At 43.6% G+C, this 24678-nt stretch overlaps 1 protein-coding gene across 1 annotated transcript in view; it reads right to left on the bottom strand.

Annotated features, from left to right (window-relative positions):
- LOC124803150 (lysosomal-trafficking regulator) overlaps positions 1-24678 on the bottom strand; it is a 593053-nt gene that overhangs the window by 278985 nt on the left and 289390 nt on the right. The window lies entirely within an intron of this gene.

Below are 24678 nucleotides of genomic sequence, written 5' to 3'. Positions count from 1 at the left end.
TTGATTTGTGTGACCCACATTAGTGCATGTTATGCTTCACTGAATTGTAATTAAATTTGTTGTTGCTTCTTCCGTAACTACTGTAATGTTGGTTTTCTGACAACCAGCTTGGTTGAACTGGTGTAAAGTCATTCATAAGTCAGTACCCCTATGGCCAGTTACAGTGCACTAATGTGGAAGAGCTTCTGACCTTGAGATTATTTGATTTAGAAAGAATACCTTGGATGATTTTAAATTTTTAAAATTATTGACTTTAATGTTTAAAGAAAAGGGAAACCAGGGAAAACTAGAACTTCAGTGATTATTCTAAATACCTTGTACCATTGTAATTTTTTTAAACGTTATTGATTCTAACGTTGAAGGGTTAATGAAATTTTGGATAATTTAGAATTTCAGTAATTACCTTTAAATATTTTGAAAGGTTTTACATTCTAAAAAAATTGCAAGATATTAATGTTTTAAGCATTACTTATTTTAATGTTTTAAGCAAAAGAAAGAATGAATTTCTGTATACCTATGTAAACTAAGTAAACCAATACAGATTCAGCTACTGTGCTCAGCCACATACCACACCACAAGTGTTGTGTTCAAGCTTGACCAGCTCCAAATGCTACCTTTCCCTTTCGAATCCTGAAGAGAAGGTATCAAAAGTTAGCACAGAGCATTATTACGAAGTTGTATACAAGTGCGCATTGGTGCATTTTAGCCACATTGTATTAGAACTGTGTGGAAGTGTTTTGTTGTATTCTCATTCTGTTAATTGTTTTTGTGGTTTCAGCTTCGGTTTAATGTGAAATCATGAGGTGTTCTGGGGCTGTAATATTTATACAAGGATTGGTTGCAGTACAAGCTCCAGATTACAAAGGTATCCAAGGAGGCCATGACTGTGGAATTATGCCAGCAGCTGTGTAGGGTATTGGACAAGCCTGTAAACATCACCTTGCAGGTAGTCGGGGAGGTAAGTGCCGCACGTGCTACATGTTTGTCATTGCTCGCTGTCATTCAGGAGGGCTCATCCCCTTCTTGCATCCAGTTCATGCGACTGCACGCTCGGGCATATAATGTAGTCAATAGCATTAATGATGTCTATTCAGTAAATGAGGATGTTAAGAACATGGAAGTTATATCTAAGTTGCAAGATCAAGCCTTGTCTATGCAACGGCAATTGTCCCTTCTTACTATATCTGAGGAATTTTTTTTTTTTTTTTTTTTTTTGGTAGGGTTTAAGGGCGCTCAACTGCTGAGGTCATTAGCGCCCAGTCACTGGTGTTAGAGCACGAGGAACCTGCTAAAACTCAAGGGGATGGGGGGACATCAAAAGGACCTGACAAAGATGCAGATGAAATAAGTAAAAAGGTTAAATGTCTTTGGTCAAGCCAGTTAAAGTTATAAAACGCAGAAGACGAGCAGCTGCTCGAGCGTCATCAGCTAAAACATCCGGTAAGGTAGATGGCAGGGACAGGACAACACGAAATTGACTAAAATGGGGACACGACAATAAAACATGGCGCACCGTTAATGCCTGACCACAAGGGCACTGCGGGGCTGGGTCACCAGAGAGCAGGTAGCGGTGGCTAAACCGGCAATGCCCAATCCGCAACCTGGTCAGAAGGACCTCCTCGCGCCGAGATGGTCGGGAGGAAGTTGTCCAAGCAGTTGGGAGCGGTTTTACTGCCTGGAGCTTGTTTCCTTGGAGGGATGACCAAGCATCCCACCACAAGGACACAAGCCTCTTACATACATCCTCACAAACGTCAGATGACGGGACACAATGGGAGGCTGGCCGAGGCTGGAGGACTGCAGCCTTGGCTGCAGCATCCGCAGCCTCATTCCCAGGCACTCCTACATGTCCGGGGACCCACAGAAAGCTGACAGAACCGCCATTATCAGCGAAACAATGGACGGACTGCTGTATTCGTTGAATCAAGGGATGGACCGGATAGGGAGCCCCAAGGCTCTGAAGAGCACTGAGTGAGTCAGTGCAGAGGACATACGATGAATGGCGGTGGCGGCGGGCATACTGAATGGCCTGATGGAGAGAAAAAAGCTCGGCCGTAAAGCTGGAACATTGGTCAAGGAGCCGGTATTTAAAGGTGGCGGTCCCGACGACAAAGGCACAGCCGACACCATCATCAGTTTTGGAGCCATCGGTGTAAATAAAGGTGTGACCAGCAAGTCGAGCACGAAGTTCGACAAACCGTGAGCAATACACTGCAGCCGGAGTACCCTCCTTCGGGAGTGAGCTGAGGTCGAAATAAATACGAACCGGAGCCTGGAGCCAAGGTGGTGTCGGGCTCTCACCCTCTCTGAAGGTGGTAGGGAGGGCAAAATCCAATTGTCGAAGCAGGCGACGGAAGCGGACTCCGGGGGGCAGCAGGGCAGACACATATAACCCGTACTGACGGTCGAGAGAATCGGCGAAGAAGGACTTGTAAGAGGGGTGTTCGGGCATAGACAACAGCCGGCAGGCATACCGACACAGCAGTATGTCGCGCCGGTAGGTCAACGGTAACTCGGCAGCTTCAGCGTAAAGACTCTCGACAGGACTAGTGTAGAAGGCTCCGGTCGCAAGACGTATCCCCCGATGGTGGATGGAGTTGAGCCGGCGTAAGAGGGATGGCCGAGCGGACGAGTAGACGAAGCTCCCATAATCCAGCTTCGATCGGACTATGGACCGATACAAGCGAAGCAGGACAGTGCGATCCGCTCCCCAAGATGAACCGCTAAGAACTCTGAGGACATTAAGGGAACGTGTACAACGGGCCGCCAAATAAGAGACATGTGGAGACCAACACAGTTTCCGGTCCAACGTGAGCCCTAGAAACTTAGTTGTGTCCACGAATGGGAGAACAACGGGACCGAGATGTAAGGATGGCGGAAGGAACGCTTTATATCGCCAAAAGTTGATACAAACCATCTTCTCTTCAGAGAACCGGAAGCCATTTGCCACGCTCCATGAGTAGAGGCTGTCTACACAACGCTGGAGGCAGCGCTCCAGGAGGCATGTTCTCTGGGCACTGCAGTAGATCGCGAAGTCATCGACAAAGAGAGAGCCTGAGACATTAGGTGGAATGCAATCCATAATTGGATTGATCGCGATGGCAAAAAGGGCTACGCTCAAGACGGAGCCCTGAGGCACTCCGTTCTCCTGGAGGAAGACGTCGGACAATACGGAACCCACACGTACCCTAAACTTTCGATCTGTTAAAAAGGAATCAATAAAAAGGGGCAGACGACCGCGTAGGCCCCACTTGTGCATAGTGCGGAGGATACCTCCTCTCCAACAGGTATCATAAGCCTTCTCCAAGTCGAAGAACACGGCTACCGTTTAGCGCCTTCGCAAAAAGTTGTTCATGATGAATGTCGACAAGGTCACAAGGTGGTCAACAGCGGAGCGGCGGCGACGAAAGCCGCATTGGACATTAGTAAGTAGTCGTCGAGATTCAAGAATCCAAACTAACCGAGCATTAACCATGCGCTCCATCACCTTACAGACACAGCTTGTAAGAGAAATGGGGCGGTAACTAGAAGGAAGGTGTCTATCCTTCCCGGGTTTGGGTATAGGAACAACAACGGCGTCACGCCAACGCATGGGGACCTGACCTTCGGTCCAGACGCGATTGTAGGTATGAAGAAGGAAGCTTTTGCCCGCCGGAGAAAGGTGTGCCAGCATCTGAACGTGAATGGCATCTGGCCCCGGAGCAGAGGACCGGGACAGTGCAAGCGCACGTTCGAGTTCCCGCATAGTAAAGGGGGCATTGTAAGTCTCCAGATTCAGCGAGTGGAAGGAAGGTCGCCGAGCCTCGTCTGCCTCTTTCCTGGGAAGGAAGGCAGGATGGTAATGGGCGGAGCTTGAAACCTCCGCGAAAAAGCGGCCAAAGGCGTTGGAGACAGCCACAGGATCAACAAGGACCTCAGTACCTGAGGTCAGGCCAGGTACTGAGGAGTGGGCCTTAATGCCCGACAGCCGGCGCAGGCTACCCCAAACAACGGAAGAGGGAGTAAAACTGGTAAAGGAGCTCGTGAAAGAGGCCCAGCAAGCTTTTTTGCTGTCTTGGATGACTCTACGGCATTGCGCTCGGAGTCGTTTGTATTCAATACAATTCGCCAACGTAGGATGGCGGCGAAAGGTGCGTAAAGCACGTCGTCGAGCACGGATAGCGTCCCTACAAGCCTCGTTCCACCAGGGGACGGAAACGCGACGTGAAGAAGAAGTAGTACGAGGTATGGAACGTTCGGCAGCATTGATAATAACAGCCGTGAGGTATTCGACCTGACTGTCACAACTGGAAAAATCGCGGTCCGGAAAGGTCGCCAGGGAGGAGTAAAGTCCCCAGTCAGCTTTCAGTATGTTCCAGCGCGAAGAACGTGGGGATGGGGTGTGGTGCAGGAGACGAACGACACAGGGGAAGTGGTCGCTCGAATAGGTGTCAGAAAGGACATACCACTCGAACCGACGGGCAAGAGTGGTAGAACAGATCGAGAGGTCCAAGTGGGAGTAGGTATGAGTAGAGTCCGAGAGGAAAGTCGGGGCGCCGGTATTGAGGCAGACAAGATTGAGATGGTTGAAGACATCCGCCAAGAGTGAGCCTCTTTGACAGGATGCAGGAGAGCCCCAAAGGGGATGATGGGCATTGAAGTCGCCAAACAATAAGAACGGCGGGGGAAGCTGATCGATCAGGTGCATCATGTCAGCCCGACTAACAGCAGATGACGGTGGAGTGTAGACGGTACAAACTGAAAAAGTAAAAGCAGAAAGAGTAATGCGGATAGCTATTGCTTGGAGTGGGGTGGTCAATGGGATGGGATGGTAATAGACATCGTCCCGAACGAGCAACATGACCCCACCATGAGCTGGGATACCGTCCACAGGGGCGAGGTCATACCGCTCCGAGGTATAGTGGGAAAAGGCAATACGGTCAGTCGGGCGCAACTTGGTTTCCTGGAGACCAAGGACGAGCGGACAGTGCAGGCGGAGGAGCAGTTGTAATTCCTCCCGATTAGATCGAATACCTCTTATGTTCCAATGAAACAACGCCATTGCTAGTCAAAAAGTTGGGGGAACGAGACGGGGAAGAGCTGGTCACCTCGATGGCCGCGGAGGGCCAGGTTGCGAGGCAACAACGCTACAACTGACGGCAGGCGGATCCGGTTCCATCGACTCGTCGCCAGCTGCGACCGCTGTCCCTGATTGTGTAGGAGGGGCCGCATCATTTGCCGACAAAAGGCCGGCGGAACGCCTGGCAGCAGAGCGTCCCGGCGAAACTGAGGACGGCCGGGAGCAGCGACTCACGGATGAAGCGTCAGATGAAACGCGCCGGGGTGGAGAGGGGGATAGAGATTTCTTCTTGGAGGCCTTCTTGGAAGGCCGAGGAGGCACAGGGATGGTGGGCTGGACCCGAAGAAGGTCCTCACGCGCGGGGTCCGTTTTCGAACGCCGGACCTCGGAAGCTGGGGTCCGGAACGTTTGCCCGATGGACGCCTGAGAAGAGGATCGCTTCTCAGGTGGCGTGGGGGGAGGAGGAGGAGGAAGGGTGGCCCCTGGGGCAGGGGGGGTGGGGGCCGCGGGGGAGGAGGAGTTGGAAGGGAGGGATTTGGGAGGCGGAGGCAGAGCCCCCTGACGGGCAGAGGAGGCGGAGGGGGGACAGGATAGAGGTGAGGATACAGCGGAAGGAGTGGACACAACTGAGGCAAACGAAGTGGCCAGTGACACGGGATGAAGGCGGTCATACTTCTTCCTGGCCTCAGAATAAGAGAGCCGATCCAAAGTTTTGATTTCTTGTATCTTTTTCTCCTGCTGATAGGCGGGGCAGTCTGGGGACCTAGGCGAGTGGACGCCAGGACAATTAGGGCACCGAGGTGGTGGGGTGCAAGTATGTTCCTCACGAAGAGGACGTCCACAGTCACCACAAAGGGGCTCAGCCTCACACCGGGACGACATGTGCCCAAAGCGCAAACACCTAAAACAGCGCATAGGAGGCGGGACGTAAGGTCGCACGTCGCACCGGTAGCACATCACCTTTACCTTCTCCGGGAGAACGTCCCCCTCGAAGGCGAGGATAAAGGCCCCGGTGTCGATGCGACGGTCTTTGGGGCCGCGCTGGACTCGCCGGACGAAATGCACGCCGTGGCGCTCCAGGTTGGCCCTGAGCTCCTCATCAGATTGTAGCAGGAGGTCACGATGAAAAATAACCTCCTGCGTCCTATTTAGTGCCAGATGTGGGACAATGGAGACTGGGATGTCCCCTAGGCGGTCGCACGCCTGGAGTGCCGCTGATTGTGTGGCAGAGGTGGTCTTGATAAGAACGGACCCTGATCGCATCTTGCTGAGAGCCTCGATTTCCCCGAAGACGTCCTCAATGTGTTGAACAAAGAACATGGGCTTGGAGGTGGCGAACGTCCCCCCATCTGTTCGAGAACAGACCAAATAGCGGGGGAAGTACTTCGCCCCAAGCCGGCGGGCCTGTCCCTCCTCCCATGGAGTGGCCAAGGGGGAAAGGGCAGGAGAACCAGAACTAGAAACGGTACCTTTTCTTTTGGAAGACTCGGCCGCAGAGCGACCTGATACGTGTTGGCGTTTCATGTGCGAAACGTCCGCCCCGATACCACCCACTCCGACCAGGGGCTCTCCCCACGGGCGCCACCCAGCCGCAGCAAGGGCCACCTGGCAGGATGACCATTGCCGGGAGTCCTGATGCCCCAAGGAGACGGGCATCTACTCCTTGGCCAACGTGGGGAGGGTGCAGCTCAGGTATCGGCAGTACGATCCCTGTGTTGTCAGGGGGCTACAACCTAGAGGGTACATGACGACCCCACCACAACGGGCTGGCTACCGTGCTGGATTTCTGGTGCCATGGAAAGTCCATCATGATCGCTGGTGCAGATGGAGATGCACTATGGGCGTAACTTGGACAACCCATCAGGCGTTTAGGCCCAATTTGAGGAATAATGGGTATGGTGACAACGCCGGTGCAATGCTGAGTGCCAAGGTCTTAGTGCACTTAGGACCAGTGGTACACCATGTAAGGTGTCCTTCCCCAAAAGGCTCGTACTTCTGTAGAATTTTGAAAAATGGAGGTCAAACCCCAAGGGGGACCATCACATTAAGGCCAAAACATTTGAGACTCCTTTTAGTCGCCTCTTACGACAGGCAGGAATACCACGGGCCTATTCTTGCCCCCAAACCCGCAGGGGGGATATCTGAGGAAGGTGATGTACAAGGGGGTAATGCGTGTAATGAGATTGGGGAAGATAACCTGTAAGTAAATATGTTGAATCAATTTGGCAGACTGCCAAATCCCCTCCTCCCACTCATCCAGGGTATCTGCACATTATCGTTTGGTTCTACTGGTAACGTAACCGAAGTGTTGTGGTTAATGTACAGATTCCAGGAGCAGGCCAATGTGTTGTCAGTACACCATAGGCTGATATTCCAGATGACATATCCATTGGTGGAAGGTCAATTGCGTAGAGCGATTGCTGAAGTATTACAGGAGGGTGAATCTCTCCAGGTTTTTCATAGGAGAATCTTGGTGGAATGTTTAGGATCACGTAGAATAAATGAATTAATAGATGGGTGTTATTATAGGGAACAAAACACAAATGGATTCTTGGGGGATTGTGTTGAGCAAGTATGATGGGCAAAGCTAGCACTCTGTGTAGATGAGACTGAAGCTGAGGACATTACAAATATTCTGGAGGGGAAGAGACCCTAGGATCAATCTTGTCTCATGTTCTTGAATAAGCCATGCACCTTTTCAGACCCTGATAAGATGGTTACTACAGTGGAAAATGTTAGTTGAGGCAATGACAAGTATCGGTAAGTGACACCTCCCAGAAGGGAAACTATAGGAATGCCAGGAAATGTATTGAATTCTAGTACGTAGAGGTACCCACAACATAAGTGTTTTGAATGTGGGGGGGCTCGCAGCATCTAGTTAAGGATTGTGGGCAGCTCTGTGTGGAGCGGACTAGCAGCTGACGCCAGGGCGTTCCCTCTGGGTTCACTTCTTGCCAGCCTTTGCAGGGATGTTGCAGGGTTTGTGCTGATGATCCCACACAGCTCCCATTCATATGTGCCACAGTGGGGTGGGAACTGATGGGCATACTGACAGATTTGGATAGTACCACTTCCTCAATTGATTTAGATTGGTATAAAAAACAAAACAAAAATGGCAGTCTGTATCAGCTGAAAGGTTGAAGGTGGTTGGTCGGGTACATTGTAAACTTAATATCTGCAAGTTTTCTTGGGCAACTAAATTTCTATTGGGGGGGGGATTTTCCATCTGAGTGATATTGGGATGTGATGTTTTAAAAGAAACCCAGTATTGTCTGGATTATTCCCATGGGTGTTGTACTTTAAATTTCCGTCTGAGAAGAGGGTTCCATTTTGTCCTCACCAGGACTCGTGGTGGGACAGGTTCAAACTAAAGAAAATCCTTTAGAAGTTCAGCATTTGCCACCCGACTAGGATCAGCCACACACCTGGCTGAAAATGACTTACAAGTTCATGGCGCCCTCCATTGGTAATGCTGGAATTCAATATGATGTTGGCCCACCCTTAGCCTTGAGAGCAGCTTCCACTCTCACAGACATATGTTCAGTCAGGTACTGGAAGGAATGGCAGCCCATTCTTCATTGAGTGCTGCACTGAGGAGAGGTATCAATCTCGGTCGATGAGGCCTGGCATGAAGTCCATGTTCCAGGCCAGTCCATTACAGGGATGTTATTGTTGTGTAACCGCCCGACACAGGCCATGCACTATGAACAGGTGCTCGATCATGTTGAAAGATGCAATTGCCAACCCCGAATTGATCTTCAGCAGTGGGTAGCAAGAAGGTGCTTAAAACATCAATGTAGGACTGTGCTGTAATAGTGCCATGCAAAACAAGGGGTGCAAGCCCCCTCCACGAAAAACACCACCACACCATAAAACCATCACCTCCGAATTTTACTGTTCGCACTACACATGCTGGCAGATGACGTTCACTGGGCATTCGCCATATCCACACCCTGCCATCGGATTGCCACATTGTGTACCATGATTTGTTTCTCCACACCACGTTTCTCCATTGTTCAATTGTCCAATGTTTACACTCCTTACACCAAGCGAGGCGTCGTTTGGCATTTACCGGCGTGATGTGTGGCTTATGAGCAGCCGCTTGACCATGAAATCCAAATTTTCTCAGCTCCTGCCTAACTGTCATAGTACTTGCAGTGGATCCTTATACAGTTTGGAATTCCTGCCTGATGGTCTGGATAGATGTCTGCCTATTATGAACCTCTTCAACTGTGAGTTTCGTGGAGCACCCCATTCTGCTCTCTCACGATGTCTAATGACTATTTAGGTCGCTGATATGGAGTACCTGGCAGTAGGTGGCAGCACAATGCACTTAATATGAAAAACATATGTTTTTGTGGGTGTCTGGATACTTTTGATCACATATTGTACCTTTAGATGAACAGCATAAGCCGTTAACAGCATTTTACACTGATTATAATCTCTCTCAGTTTAATTGGGTACCTTTCAGCTTGGTTACAGCAGCCTTAGTGCCATCCTGTTTATAGGATTTGGTATTAGGAGATCTCAGGTTTAAACGTGTTTTCAGTCATCTGGGTGACATAGTGGTACATAGTTCGGACTTCCAAAAGCATCTAGAACAGCTCAGGTAAGTTATGAGCTGAGTTGACCATGAGATTTCTTTCCTAGGGCATGCTGTGTCTGCCAAAGGGTGAAGGCTGACCTAGCTAGATCCAAGGCAATTTATAAGTTCCCTAGACCACAGAACAAGAAAGACACAGCTCATTTAATTGGAATGGTAAATTTTTGTAGGAAATTTCTACCTAACTTAGCACAAACTGCTGCTCCCCTGAACAGACTTCATAGGAAGGGCAAGAGGTTCAAATGTGGAGAATCCCAGCAAGCAGCATTTGATGCATTAAAATGTGCTTCGAGTAATACCCCTGTGTTGGGTATTCCTAATTTCAATTTGCCATTTATCATACAAACTTACATATCTAAATCTGGCGCCACAGATGTTCTTGATACCTCAAGGACGTTATCAGGACCCGAGACTCATTGCTCTGTGAACAAGCTTGAAGCACTGGCAGTTTTGTATGCCTTAGAGAAGTTTAGGTATTATCTGTAACACAGAAGATCCCATTTAGAAAGGGATAACTAAGCCTTTAGTTGGGTCCTGGCACTGCCACGTAAGACTGGGAGAGTAGCCTGCTGGGTGGTTGGCATTTCAGCCTTTCAGTTCGATGTAGAACATATTACGGACACCCAGAATCAGGTAGTTGATGTCCCAAGTTGTATGTTCAAGTATGTTGTTAAGGAAGTTTCGAGTAAGATTATTTCAGCCCCCCCCCCCCCCCCCCCCCTCCTGCAGAAGCTGTGGTAGAGCATCCAAGGGGAGTAGTGGCAGCAGCTATTTTAACCAAGATTTCTGAGCTGTTTGGAGATTTGGGGGAGGAACAGTGTAGAAACCAGGACTTAAATCCAATTATCAAACAATTGAAGGGAGAGCATGAGGTGAAAGGTTATTCCTTGCAGAAGCAGCTGTTGTGTTACCGTACTAAGTACGACAACAGGTTGAAGATTTGGGTACTGTGAAAACTGGTGTCTGCTGTTTTCACTTACTTCCATCAATTGTTGTGTGGAGAGCATTTAAGTGTTCAAAATACCAAAATGAAAATAAAGGAACAGCTAACATGGAAAGGAAAGGTCCCCAAGATCAAGGGTTTGGTATCGAACTGCAAGAACTGTAAATTGGTGAAGCCGGATATGGGTGTAAAGAAAGGACTTTTGTGTTCCACCAAAGAATTTAAACCAATGGATAAATTTTTCATAGATTATCTCATTCCACTTCCACACACGAAGGATGGCAACCAATATGTGTTTGTCACTGTAGATGCGTTTAATAGGTTTGTGTAGTTGTCACCAAGTACAGGTACCACGACCAATTACAGCATCCAGCAGTTAGCATCCATCCTTGCCAATTTTGGGGCTGCTACGGATAGGTCATGGAAAGGAGGTTGCTGTTTAGTCAGCGGATGGTGGGGAGCACATCACATCAGAACTAGTGCCTCACATTCTGACTGATTTTGGTGAACATTGGCATTCAGTTTGGAATTTGAACTGGGTCTTCACCTTGGCTCGAACAGTAATTCGATCATCTGTGATTGACTCTGGTCATGTGCAGGTTCATCCTGTAAATTAAACTGTTTCCAGTTAACAAGACTCGGGAACATTTTTCCTATTTCCTCTGTGACACATCACATTGGATGTTTAATCGAAGAGTGACTGTAGTGCCACAAAATTGTACCCTTGGCTGTGTTCTGCAAATTTCCATGTATGTGTGGTTAATCGGATAACTTTGTGTTGTAGGCCTTCCGGGGTGTGTAAATCATGTTGAACTATGTGCTTGATATTCTAGAGAAGTGATTTTAGTTTCAGGACACTTTGTAATTGTGGATACTTCTCAGGTTCCACAGGTCAAAATTTGCATGTAAGGAAGTTAGTTAATGTCTGTGATTAGAAAACTGTCAATCAATCCCACCAAAGTTTACCTGTTTCAATCAAAACTGCCTCATGTTCAGCAGGTAGAGTGAATGTAAAGTCTGTTAAGACTGATTGTTGTAATCTGCCATTTGCAGAGTTTATCTTTATCCTGGGTCTACATTAAGGTAAGCCGTGTATTGACGTATTTGCTACTGAAGACAGGTTGACTTGGGTGTACCCGCATCAGTGCATGTTATGCTTCACTGAATCGTAATTAAATTTGTTACGGGTTCTTCTTTAACTACCATAACATTGGTTTTCTGACAACTGGATTGGTTGAACTAACTAAGTCATTCACATGTCTGTATCCCTGTGGCCAGTTACGGTGAACTAACATGAAAGCGTTTCTGAACTTAAGCTTATTTGATTTAGAAAGAATACCTTGGATGATTTTAAATTTTTAACATTATTGGTCTTAATGTTTAAAGAAAGAGTAAACTAGGGCAATATAGAACTTTAGTGTTATTCTAAATATCTTGTATCATTGTAATTTCTTTAAGGTTATTATTTCTAATGTTAAATGGAAAGGAAATTTTGAGTAATTTAGAATTTCAGTAATTACCTTTAAGTATTTTGAAAGGCTTTACATTCTAAAAAAATTTGCACGATACTGACGTTTTAAGCATTACTGGTTTTAACATTTTAAGAAAAAGAAAGTATGAATTTTCTTTATACCTGAGTATGCCTGTGTAAACTAAGTAAACCACTAAATGTTCAGCTAATATGCTCAGCCACTTACAACATCAAAACAGTTGTGTTCTAGCTTGACCAGCTCCAAATGTTACCTTTCCATTTCAAATCCTTAAGAAAAGGTGTCAGATGTAAAAATGTACTATTTTGTATTATTCACATTATATGTATTGTGTGTTATAGGTATGTTGTGTAATTTAATTATGTTACTATGTATTTATTCAATGTGTAAGAGAAATGAAGGTAGTGTGAAGGAGCTGAAGGATGAAAAGAGTAGGTTGGCCTGTGTGTGGGTGGGGGATGACTGAACAGTGAGTGTAAAGTAGTGAAATGGAGAGAGTATTCTAGGAAAAGGGCTGAACAACCAGAGCTGAAATGAGAGGAGGAGAGGTAGAGTGAGAGAATGTGAAGAGATAGGAAAGGTAAGCATCATTTCCAATATTTATCTACTCATTCAGTAATTGTGTTAATACTTTCTGTGTAAGGAAGTTTTCTTGAAATGTAAGGAAGTACCTGTCTTTACTGATTTTTATAATGTTCAAATTTTTGTTGTTGTGCTTGGCCTGTTGTATTCCTGTTTAAGGTGGTCTGCAAATGTTGAGAGCTTTGTAGTGTATTTCCATGCCCTGATGTGCTCTTTATATCATATGTCAGATGTCCAGCCAGTCATCCCGATGCAAATTTTTTCGAACACCATGCAATTGCGCTGGTCGATACGAGATTGTTGGTAAGTGTCTAGTTTTGGTTTTAGTTTAGTAATATATTTCTGTACTGATTTATTTGGTTTGTAGGCAATGTTTAGGCCTTGGTTTTCAGCATATATTACCTATTTTTTACATAAATTTATGGTGGTAGGCCATTGTATTCCATTTTCCTGTGATATCCTGCTCGTAGTGGTATGTGTTGGTGTGATTTGGAATCTTTATTTCATTATTTGTGTCTTTATTTTTCTGTTAAGAACATCTACCATTGTTTCTTTGCATCCATTTTTAATGCTATCTGTTTCATAGTGACTAGCATAGGAATACTAACGTCTCAAAAATGAGATTGACAGGAAGTGCAAAATGGCTAAGCAGGGATGGCTAGAGTACAAATGTAAGGATGTAGAGGCTTGTCTCACTAGGGGTAAGATAGATACTGCCTACAGGAAAATTAAAGAGGCCTTTGGAGAGAAGAGAACCACTTATATGAATATCAAGAGCTCAGATGGCAACCCAGTTCTAAGCAAAGAAAGGAAGGCAGAAAGGTGGAAGGAGTATATAGAGGGTTTATACAAGGGCGATGTACTTGAGGACAATATTATGGAAATGGAAGAGGATGTAGATGAAGATGAAATGGGAGATAAGATACTGCATGAAGAGTTTGACAGAGCACTGAAAGACCTGAGTCGAAACAAGGCCCCGGGAGTAGACAACATTCCATTAGAACTACTGATGGGCTTGGGAGAGCCAGTCATGACAAAACTCTACCATCTGGTGAGCAAGATGTATGAGACAGGCGAAATACCAACAGACTTCAAGAAGAATATAATAATTCCAATCCCAAAGAAACCAGGTGTTGACAGATGTGAAAATTACCGAACTATCAGTTTAATAAGTCACAGCTGCAAAATACTAACGCGAATTCTTTACAGACGAATGGAAAAACTGGTAGAAGTGGACCTCGGGGAGGATCAGTTTGGATTCCGTAGAAATGTTGGAACACGTGAGGCAATATTAACCTTACGACTTATCTTAGAAGAAAGATTAAGAAAAGGCAAACCTATGTTTCTAGCATTTGTAGACTTAGAGAAAGCTTTTGACAACGTTAACTGGAATACTCTCATCCAAATTCTGAAGGTGGCAGGGGTAAAATACAGGGAGCGAAAGGCTATTTACAATTTGTACAGAAAGCAGATGGCAGTTATAAGAGTCGAGGGGCATGAAAGGGAAGCAGTGGTTGGGAAAGGAGTGAGACAGGGTTGTAGTCTCTCCCCGATGTTATTCAATCTGTATATTGAGCAAGCAGTAAAGGAAACAAAAGAAAAATTCGGAGTAGGTATAAAAATTCATGGAGAAGAAGTAAAAACTTTGAGGTTTGCCGATGACATTGTAATTCTGTCAGAGACAGCAAAGGACTTGGAAGAGCAGTTGAACGGAATGGACAGTGTCTTGAAAGGAGGATATAAGATGAACATCAACAAAAGCAAAACGAGGATAATGGAATTTAGTCAAATTAAATCGGGTGATGCTGAGGGGATTAGATTAGGAAATGAGACACTTAAAGTAGTAAAGGAGTTTTGCTATTTAGGGAGTAAAATAACTGATGATGGTCGAAGTAGAGAGGATATAAAATGAAGACTGGCAATGGCAAGGAAATCGTTTCTGAAGAAGAGAAATTTGTTGACATCGAGTATAGATTTAAGCGTCAGGAAGTCGTTTCTGAAAGTATTTGTATGGAGTGTAGCCATGTATGGAAGTGAAACATGGACGATAACCAGTTTGGACAAGAAGAGAATAGAAGCTTTCAAAATGTGGTGCTACATAAGAATGCTGAAGATAAGGTGGGTAGATCACGTAACTAATGAGGAGGTATTGAATAGGATTGGGGAGAAGAGAAGTTTGTGGCACAACTTGACTAGAAGAAGGGATCGGTTGGTAGGACATGTTTTGAGGCATCAAGGGATCACAAATTTAGCATTGGAGGGCAGCGTGGAGGGTAAAAATCGTAGAGGGAGACAAAGAGATCAATACACTAAGCAGATTCAGAAGGATGTAGGTTGCAGTAGGTACTGGGAGATGAAGAAGCTTGCACAGGATAGAGTAGCATGGAGAGCTGCATCAAAACAGTCTCAGGACTGAAGACCACAACAACAACAACATAGCTCATTTTAATACTGAAAGTGTTTAGGGTAGGGGAAGGGATGGTGGTAGGGGGAGAGGGAGGACAGAGGGAGGGGGAGAGTGCTTTAATTATAAACTGGATCTTTCCAACATGTTTAGCTCACTTAGTGCTGGTTTTTCACAGCTTTAAATTAAGCTGCTGTGTATCTTTGCAGTATGCATGTCTGCCCCATTTCAACACATCTGTACAAGCAGCACCTGCAATGATAAATGACTAACAATTCTGCTTCTACATACAGTACATACTCTGCAAACCAGTGGGTAATGCACACTGTAAACAATCTAATCTTGTCTTCATGATTTCTATGGGAGAGATACATGTAGTATATTCATAAAGCCAAAATTTTAAGCCAGTTCTTAAAACTATGTAGGTAGGTTTTATCAGGATAATTTGGGTCACTCTTCAAGAGTTTGTCAATTGGCTTTATGAAAAATCTCTGTGATACTCTCCCACAGGACAAACAAAACTGTGCAACAAAGTACAGTATGCCTACCCTGCTTGTTATAAATCACTTCATGCCAACACTGTGGACTCGACCCTGAATGAAGCGTGCAGGTTTATTAGAGGATGCTTAAAACCTACTCATATTGACAAGATTTACTGCATTGCACTGGCACACCTGCAAATATCTGCTGAAACGTCACAGTCAGTCGTGAACAACTGAAGGCTGAGAACACTGAAGCTCACACACTGTTTAGCCATGAATTAACTCAGTCTATGCTAAAATCAAGAAAAAGTTTCCTTTGACCAGCAGAACCTCTGGGACTCCCTCCAGAAAAAGCAAGACTTTTTCAGTGGAAATCTGCACAATAAGAATAGATGAAGCTGCATGAAATTCTTCCAGTCACTCACAAAAAGGAATAGGTTGTTTTGAGGTCTCTTATACACTTAAGAACTGGTGTCAGTACAACAAAACCTTTCCTTAAACTATGGGGTTTCACATCAGAGGATGGAAAGTGTGAGTGTGAAGAATAACAAACTGTGGAAGACCTGTGCCAAGACCCTCTTTCTACTTGCCTGTTCAATGCAGGATCTAATGCTGGTAAACAATAGTGCCCCAAATAGCGCTGAATTTTGGAAAAAATTCATCTGATTTGTAAATTTTGTCAATGACATTTTCCGAATGTTTTTGTAACACGTATCAGGTTGTTATAAATAAAATGCAGCTACTTTCACAGAGATCCAGTGTGGGATGTAATTATCGTACGGCACGGACATTTGGTAGGTATTCTAACACATTAATGCTGAACCAATTTACGTTGGGAAAAAAATTACTTCTAATCTTGGTCATTGGGTGCAAATCTGGCACTCTGAATGCAAGAAAGACGTAACGATATAGAAATTTTTTCGAACATAATGGTTTAAGAATAGCACAATTTGTTCAATATGGGTACCAGAGCTGTCGACGAGACGCTGCATCTGAAACATGACATGATCACCAGTTGCTCATGGGAGTTCTGGTGGAATATGAGCAAAATGTTCCTGTACACTGATCTTCAGATCATGTAGAGACCGGATGCATTTGATTAGATATCCCCAGAGCAAAAAGTCACTTGGATTCAGGTCAGGACATATTTTAGGCCACGCATCTGGAAAAGTCTGGAGACAACATGTTTGTAGAGGGCTACATTAAGCAGATCTTTCACTAGGCGAGCAAATGAGGTGTTGCCCCATCTTGTACAAAAACAGTGATTTCCACACAGTTGCACTCTTCCAAAGCAATATTCTCACATTGTGCAAGAAGGTCTCAATAATGTTCACAGTACACCTGATAGGCTCTAAGGGCGTATTCTCGCCAAAGAATAGCGGACTGAGACTAAAGGTGCTTGTGAATCCACACCACATACTTACACACAACAAGTGCAGAGGCTCTTCATGCACAACACATCATTTAACAGTACCCAGAATTCGGAGGTTCTCTGCACTCTGTTGTGAAAAATGTGCCTCCTCACTCCATAAAATATTGCTTGGCCACATGTCATAAACTTTGATCCATGCCAAGAACTGTATGGCACTTTCAGAACATTGCTGTGGATAAGAGGTTTAAGTTTAATCCTGTACACTGTAAAATAGACCGCAAAACTTCCTGGACTGTTGATCATGGGGTGGACAATCCTCAGGACACTGCATGAGCACTAGCACTATCTGGAGCATGAGTTGCATGGTCAGTTAGAGAAACAGCAACCTCACCAATAACTTCCATCGGTATAGAACACCTTCCTCCTCCAGGTGCCACACCAAGTTCACCCATGTTTTTAATTTCATTATCGTCTTCTTTAACCCATTTAGTGATGCCGTACTTCTCTTCAAACATTTCAGTCAATGATACTCTCTCAATGCAGCGCTGTAATTGCAGCTGTTCACATAAAACAGTTTCACTAATAGTGCACTGTCTCTCTTCTCAATATCCATACTGTTCACTCACTTAACAGCTTGTCAAATGACAGCATGGGATGTCATACCATCATATAAACGGAGTACAGCTCCACATAGGAACCTGATAGCCACAACTGGAACACTCTTTCCCCTCCGCCCCCTCCCGGCATAAATTGGTTCTGCATTAACACATCGTAACACATCAGTATATCTACAAAGGTTTGCTACCACCATAAGTAGCTGCACTGTGTGCATCTATATCTACACACACACTCCGCAAGGCACAGTGTAGTGCATGGCAGAGGGTACCCTGTAACATTACTAGTCACTTTCTTTCCTGTGCCACTCACAGGTACAGCGAGGGGAAAATTACGGTATATATGCCTCCACATGAGCCCTGACTTCTTGTATCTTATCTTTGTGGTCCTTATGCAAAATGTATATCGGTAGTAGGATTGCTCTGCAGTCAGCTTCAAATGATGGTTCTGCAAGTTTTCCCAATCGTGTTTCTAAGAAAGATCATCATCTTCCCTCCAGCAATTCCCATCTGTGTTCCCGATGCATCTCTGTAACACTTGCATGTTGTTTGATCTTACCGGTAACAAATCTTGCAGCCCACCTCTAAACTGCAATCCCAACACTCGAGTAGTACTCAATAATATGTCACAGTTTCATCCTATATGCACTTCTTAAATTACTCGCAATAAACTGAAGTCAACCATCCACCTTCTCTACCTCAATCCTCACATGATCATTTCATTTCATATCTCTTTGCAGTGTTCCACCCTGATATTTAAATGGCATGACTGTGTCAAGGAGGGCACTACTAATGAACATTACAAGTTTATTTTCCCTACTCAACTACCTTAACTTACATTTTTCTACATATAGAGCCAGCTGCCATTCATCCCACGAAACAGAAAGTCATCTTGTATCATCCTACAGTCACTAATCTTCAACACCTTCCCATACATGCAAGTATCATCAGCGGATAATCATATTGTTGCCACCCATCCGGTATGCCAGAGCATCTACTCTCGCATATCTGGGAATCTATTCCATATGCTTTGACCTTCACTAACAGTTTACAGTGGGGTACTGCATCAAATGCTTTCAGAACTCTAGGAATATGGAATCTGCCTATTGCCTTTCATCCCAAGCCGAGTTCCATAACTGTGCTTATTCTTTACAAGCTTTTCGGTCTCTAGGAAATTTACTATATTCAACCTCAGAATATGTTCCAGAATTCTGCAGTAAACCGATGTCAAGGGTATTGGTCAGTGATTTTGTGGGTCCTTTCTCATTATAACCTCCCCATATATGCTATATACAACTGTGTGTAGGCTTCTAAGGTGAGTAAATGAATAAATAAGTGAAATGGATACAGTCCCAGTCAGGTGTTCTTAGGGTAATAAGAACTAAGGAAAAAGTGAGTTTAACATCTCATCAAGACAGAGTGCAAGGAAATAGGTTGTGCTCTTTCAAAGAAGCCATCCTGGCATTTGGGTTAAGCCGTTCAGGAAAAGCACAGAAATCTTAAATCCGGGTGGCTGGACAGAGATGTGCATTGCCCTCCTCCCAAAAACATGTACCCAGTGTTTTAACAACAGTGCCATCTCGCTTAGCGATGACAGCAGAGCATCAGTAGACGACTGATAAGCACTAGTAGTAAAAGATATAAGGAGAGCTGTAGTAATATGTCAAAACCGTTTACTCCTGGAGTTGAATGAAGCAAACATGACCACCTTTACCAAAAATGAGAGAATATATGATGAAACTGAGTAATTGATAAAGAAGGTGTTGTGAAATGCGTAATTACTCTTATGTACTAGGAATGGTATATTAGGGACATACATAAAGTTTGAAATCGGCAGTCAGAGACTGTGGTCAGAAATGTGTGAGCGATGGTCACATGTGTGAGCGACATTTGCATGAGAGTGTGTGTGTGTGTGTGTGTGTGTGTGTGTGTGTGTGTGTGTGTGTGTGTGTGTGTGTGTGCGCGCGCGCGCGCGCGCGCGTGTGTGTTAGTAGTCTTATTGTTGTGCCTGTCTGCGACTCAACACTGCTATATGGTGAGTAGCAATCTATCCTTTTTATAATATGGACTTACATGAAGATATGTTTCTGAAGGGTATAGATGAAATAAGAGGAATGAGAGAGGGGTAATGGTATCAGAATCTTCGGCAGAAGTAAGCAGCAAGAACATAGTGTAAAGTGGGTAATTGTCCATTTTGCTAATTCTGACTATCACTACCAGACACATTTACTCCTTAATGGTTTTTGTTGCTGATAACAGAAATGAGCTTTAGCTCAAAATTGATTTATAGACACAATATAATGCACAATAATAATTTTTGTGTAGTTTTTGCCGCCATGTTTATGGTTCAGAATGGAGATATGTAATCTGGTGGAAAGAATATGAAAAAGTTCCTATACAACATGCAGCAAGATATTTCAGATACCTACCAATTAAAAGAACATTTAAAAAATATTGTATTAGCCAGTCTATTCTACAAATAAGCTGAATACCTAAATTCAGGAACTGGAATGGTCTGTTAGCTACATGCCAGCAGCAGCGGTTTTTGCAAAGCTTTATCCAAGTAGAATAAGTACCGTAAACGTGACTCAGTATTTACAGTTCTACATAAATATTTTCTTTGAAAAAATATTGTATTAAGTAAATATTAAGAGAACAGCAGCAAATTATGTAGCTCTAGAGCACAACTGAAAATGTACAATGTTTCCTCAAAGTAACACCTTTCTATATAATTTACTCAATTAAATGTAGCTGCTTTAAGTGTGAATAGCATAGAGAAGCTTGATGATAGTATACTGTTAATGCAGTAAAAGTTTCTGTGATTTCCTTGTCTTTTGTAAATGTATACCTTGGTCGCGCTACATCACTGAATGTTCTTGCTCTTGATGGAATCTGAAGCACAATGAATGAATTAATAAGTCTGTGTAAATTACACCCAAATGAAATAATCATCATCATCGTCATCGTCATCATCAAAAAACACAAGAGAAGAAAGGGATATTTGGAAATGACCATGAAATGCAGAGCAAGAGTCAACTGAGAGATGTGGAGAGACAAGCACCAAATTTTAAATCCTAAGGAAAATGGGACACATACCAGCAGACACATAGGTAGCCTACAAAAATAAAGTGATGGGTAATGAAAGTAGGAAATGAGACAAGGTTATGTTAAGAAGGAAGGATGGTGTGGAGGCAGATTATGACCACTATTTTTTGATTTATGGAGAAGCAAAGAAAGAAGTGAAACAGGAATAGTCCTCCAAAATGAAGAGATACAAACGTAAGATTGGTAAGTGTCACACGCATCCTAGCAAAATGTAAGGAAAAGTTAGAAAAATTATGGTATGAAATGGTAACTTGGCACAAAAACTGGTTTAAAAACAAAGAAAACAAATATGAAAGTGACACAAAGGAAAGTATCACAGTCACACAACACAACTGAACCAAGGAAGAAAGCAGAAGCAGATCAAAACAATATAAGAAGAATTTTCTCAACAAAAAGTGCTACTAATGTCATGTAATGTCACAGAAGTGTCAAGGCAGTTTTTCAATTAATGCGTATAGAAGTGAAATATTATCTACAGAGGAGACAGAGGGCAAAAACTGGAAATCAGTAATTGGATGACCAACACTGTCATCATCTTCAGGTGGTGGCGCAGTGGTTAGCACACTGGACTCGCATTCGGGAGGACGACGGTTCAATCCCGTCTCCGGCCATCCTGATTTAGGCTTTCCGTGATTTCCCTAAATCGCTTCAGGCAAAAGCCGGGATGGTTCCTTTGAAAGGGCACGGCTGACTTCCTTCCCCATCCTTCCCTCATCTGAGCTTGCGCTCCGTCTCTAATGACCTCGTTGTCGACGGGACGTTAAACACTAATCTCCTCCTCCTCCTCCATCTTCAGGTGCTGCCAGCTTTGTCGGGACTCTGGGCAGCTGTTAAGCACAGCTACATAGCTTACAGCAACTAAAAAAGAGACTGGGTCAATCATGGAAATATTGTTCATAAAAATGGAATTGTTGACTTGGGCGAACACCGGAAGCACACAGTTGATCAATTACACTAAGAATACCTAGAGATAGCATCAAAACATTTGAAAGAGCAGTAACTAATAAGAAAGGTAAAAAAGGCAATATATCAAATTGTTCTAAATTAAACAGAAAATAGTATACATGATTTTGGAACTTGAGGGACGTGGCAACAAATCAAAAAGGCATAACAGAAAAAGAAATAGGAACAAAGAAAACAAAAATCTTTAACAACTGTGACAGAGGACATAAAAATGTAATGAGGCCACAAACCAGTTTTGCAAAGGAGTAAAGAAGAAGAAAGAGTATTATAGAAAACAAAATAATTAAGTTAGACAAATAAAACAGAAAAATCACAATGTTCCAGTCACAAAGAAAAATAAAAAAAACAAAAACAGAAATTATAGATTTATCAATCTGTGGGCTTTTGATAGCATTGTCATTGAATTTAAAATTTTGTACATAGTCAGATTGTGTCATACATTTCTCTCTCTCTCTCTCTCTCTCTCTCTCTCTCTCTCTCTCTCTCTCTCACTCTCTCACACACACACACACACACACACACACACACACACACACACACACACAAAATTATATTACACATGGGTGTGCATAGTATTCAACATATGTAACTTAACCTTCATAATCAGATTGTAGCAGATGAAAGCATATTCATTTGTACGAACGATGTAGGAAGCAATTGCTGTGTCAGCAGTAATGGAATAAACACTTAGTAGCTAGTGCTTTGAGCCATTTTCAGTTCTATTCAAGCTCTTTAGCCAAATGTTGTCTTGGACCAACATGCTCTCGGTTTACAGACTGGATTCTCCTCTGTAATGTAAGCAATATAAATATTTGTTGGGAAGTTGTCTTGTTTTTAAACATTTGTTTGGTGGCACACAATACAAAACTGTGTGATGACAAAGTATTAATAAAAATCTCATGTCTAATTGCTTCACAATGCTCCTCTTTTTAATCGACCTATGATTCCTCATAATTTGAGTGTTAGGTACTACAAATCATCCCTTAATGTGATCTACACATCTGAAAGAAGGTGAGAGTGTTACAACTACCCTGTCTCACTTTAAGTAATATTTAACAAAAAGGTAAATAAATTTCAAGATGATTTAAGATAGTTTTGCCATTACTCAGTTACTGCAAACATGAGTCAAGAAGCTGTGATAGTCCTAGCTAGCCAACAGTGGATCAACAACCAGCTTTCAACAAGGGAACTAGCCTCAGAAAGGATGAATATAAAAGACAATAACCCAGCAAGGAAAACAGACTCTGAATTGGAACTTTCAACACTGGAACATTAACAAAAAGATAGAGGAGATTGTGGATATGATGGAAAGGAGAAAGCTGGATACATTATGCATGGGAGACAGAGGATGGAAAGGATAAGGCAATAAGGAACTGAGGAAAGATTACTAATGTTACTGGATTGGAAATGAACAAAGACAAAAAGGAACGTGAGTTGTAAGGGATGATCTGAAAGAAGAGGTACAGAGAATAAGTGATGGGATAATGAAGATTAGAATAATGACAAGGGCAGAAGTATGGAGTGGTTCAGGTGTCTGCCCCCTCATGTGGGCTGCACATCTCAAGAGGAGGGGGACTTTGAGAAAGAACTACAAAAGCAGTTGAATGGAGGAAAGATAACAGTCATGGGAGACTTTGTAAGAAAGTACTATAGGGAATGCTTAAAAGTAAGAGGAGAGGTTTAAGAGAGAATGCAACAGTGATTGATAGAAATGGAGATGAGGTTAATAACAAAGAGACACTGAAGATAGTATGGAAGGAGTACTTTGAGCATTTTCTAAATCCAAATGGACTTTGAGATGAGGATAATCACTAAAGTAAACTCAGCAGCAGGGGAGTTTGAATAACAGTGGCTATATGGTGTCATGAGGGTGGTGTGAAATGAGAAGACTCCAAAAGACTGGAAGAGAACACTAATTGCCCGTATATCCAAGAAAGGGAGTAGGAAGAATTGCATAAACTAAAAGGGAGTCACACTGATCCTGGAGAGCAGAATCTGAACAAGAGTCGACAACAAATAGCTTCAGAACCGGGAGGTCAACTGTTGACCTCATATTTGTAGTAAGGCAATACCAAGAGTATCACTATGAATTTGGGGAAGACCTCATGATGGCTATTCTCAATATAGAAAAGGCATCTGATAGCATCTGTAGAAAAAGTTCTGGGAAGCAGCAGAAAAGAAGAGATTGGAAAAAAGAGACAACAAGCAGAGTGGGGGAGATGTACTACAGAAGTCTGAGTTGTGTGAAAATGGGAAATGAAAGGAACGACTGGTTCCAGAAAACAAGTGGTGTGAAACAGGGCAGTGTATTGTCTTCATTGTGTCTTAGATGACATAATGTTTGATGTGAGAGACAAAACTGGATAAGACAAAATGAAAGCAATGGCCTTCGAGAATGACTTGATGATCTGGGGAAACAGGGAGGAGGAGATTAGGATGCTTGGGAAGAAACTGTGAGGCAGTACGTCATAAAACTTGATGTGAACAATTTTAACGTAAACAAAGTGAGATCCTGGTTACAACTAGAAAGGAATATAGACCAACAAGTGCAAAAAGGATTGGAGGAAAACAATTGAAAAATATAGAATCTAGAGAGTGTCAAGTACTTGGGAAGCATGAGGAAAATGAGAGAGAGATCAGTAAAAAATGTCAGGAGCCTAGGTTGGGAACAAAGGTATCCCACAAAAAAATCAAAGAAGTGATATATACAAGTCACTGCTCCAAATACTGATATATGCAGCTGAGACATGGGTAATGAAGAAGACAGTTGTAAGCGGATTACACGCATGTGAAATGAAGTTCCTCAGAAGTACAATAGGATTAACAAGGAGAGTTAGAATGAGGAATGAAGGGGTAATGGAAAGGGTGAAGGAGGAACCCTTGCAGAGCACTTGTTTGCAGGCTAAGATGGTATGGGCACTCAAAGAGAATGGAAAACAAGTGGATTCCCAAGAAGATACATGAAATGGAGATGCAAAGGAAGGATGCAGAGGAAGACCAATAAATAGATGGCTGAAAGCTGAGGAGGAGTGTGTTGAAAAAAAGGGATGAGGAATAGACC

The sequence above is a fragment of the Schistocerca piceifrons genome, chromosome 6 (assembly GCF_021461385.2).
Source record: "Schistocerca piceifrons isolate TAMUIC-IGC-003096 chromosome 6, iqSchPice1.1, whole genome shotgun sequence".
Taxonomy (NCBI): domain Eukaryota; kingdom Metazoa; phylum Arthropoda; class Insecta; order Orthoptera; family Acrididae; genus Schistocerca; species Schistocerca piceifrons.
Note: the sequence above shows the minus strand (reverse complement) of the source record. Positions and strands in the feature narration are given on the sequence as shown.